Source organism: Nyctereutes procyonoides, unplaced genomic scaffold, assembly GCF_905146905.1.
Source record: "Nyctereutes procyonoides isolate TBG_1078 unplaced genomic scaffold, NYPRO_anot_genome, whole genome shotgun sequence".
Classification (NCBI taxonomy): domain Eukaryota; kingdom Metazoa; phylum Chordata; class Mammalia; order Carnivora; family Canidae; genus Nyctereutes; species Nyctereutes procyonoides.
The window spans coordinates 5,985,411-5,987,085 of NW_026575029.1; positions in this window are offsets into that span (position 1 = coordinate 5,985,411).

Here is a 1,675-nt window from a genome sequence, read left to right on the forward strand (position 1 = left end):
CCACAGTGAAGTGTGTTCTTTTTTTATATCCTAATTGTATGCTTAACTCTCCATTTCTGTCATTTCTGTATTGTCTGTGAAACACATTACATGTGTTTTCAGGCTCAGAGAACAGTTTGAGGGATGGGGGCTGTGCGCTTTCCGCAGGGTTGATGGGCGGAGATGCTTCTCTGTGGAAGGGTTGAGGGGGTAAGGAAGGGTCTCTAACTTCCACGTGCCCTGCCGCTTGTGACAGGTGCGAGCCATTGTTGGGTCATCTCGGCCATCCGATGGGCCCCAGTGACACTCTGGGTCTGGCTTCTCCTACTGCTCTGTCACCTTACTCTCTTTCTAAATCTCTCTTTCCCCCCCCCTTATCGGCCCCCCCCACCACTTGCCCCCTGCTCTAAGATGCATAGAAACAAAAGGACTGTAGAAGAAAGAAATCAGTAAAGATACTTAAAGATAGAAAATATATCAGATTTTTATGTGGCTACACATTATGAGTCACGAGCCCTGTTAGCAAGGACTGTAATTTTGATGTCACATTTGTAAATACGTCTAGGGGCTAATAAGCCAGTAGTGCATCTCATTTATTTCATGTTGGTACCATCTTACATTCTCTTCCATTGGTTATATTGAATTTTATCGGGGGGGGGAGGTTAATGGAAAGATCCTTGCTGAGAAGGAAGCACCTCTACCGACAGCCTGTGGTTGGGTGCTTGATGTGGCGGTGGTGATCCTTGCCGTGCGGGTATCTGGGGCTTTCACGTACAGAGCGGTTGCTGAACTTGATTTTCTGGGACTGGCATGTAGGCAATCATGTCTTAGTTTCTGGTATCGCTACAGGAGTGGTGGGATCTTCCTGTCCAGAGGATTTTGCAGAAGCCAGTGTTCCAGTTACTAGAGGTTTGCTTTGAACTGTTGCCTTTGGGAGCAGCATTCCAGAAGGAAGTTTTGAGCAGTCGTCTGCCTTGCAGGCATTACTAGATAATTGTGGCAAAGGGAGACTCTATCTGAGAGCAGTGTTGCTACCTGTCACGGCTAATAAGTGACAATAAGGAAACCATCTTTCACTGAACTGTTGGCAGGAGAACTACATTTAAAAGGCAAAATTTGTGAGTGAAATGATAGGAACTCCATTTCCCTGACACATTTTATGCGTTTCTTTTTTTTGTTTTGTTTTGTTTTTACAAATCTGTCCTTAAAGACTCCCGAAGCCCATCTAGACCCATGTATTAGCCATCTTTCATCTCTTCCTAAATTACAAATGAAGAAAATAAAGAAAAACTGAAAGGAGCTTGAATAAAAACGTAGGCTTGTATGACCAGTGATCTAAACTTCCCGTGGGCCAGGCGTAATTTCAGATCTTCCAACATCCTTATCCACCTGCCGATGAAAAATATTTAGGTCCAAGAATAGATGGTTGCAGAAGGGCCCAAGGATGCAGAGGAGGTAGTTCTATTTGTGACACTGGTAAGAAGGTTTAATACTCAGTTGTTTCTGTTTTTTGAAGTAGGCCACTTAAAAAATGGCAGTTTCAGCAAGTCATTAGCCAGGAGACCTTGCCTAAGACTCAGTGGGAGGACCAGAGCTCAAGGGGCCAGCGTCCCCTGATGAGTATAGAATTACAGACCACCATTGGTGGGGGCAGGCAAAAGATCCCCAGGCCCAGGGCATTTGGGATCCAGGATCA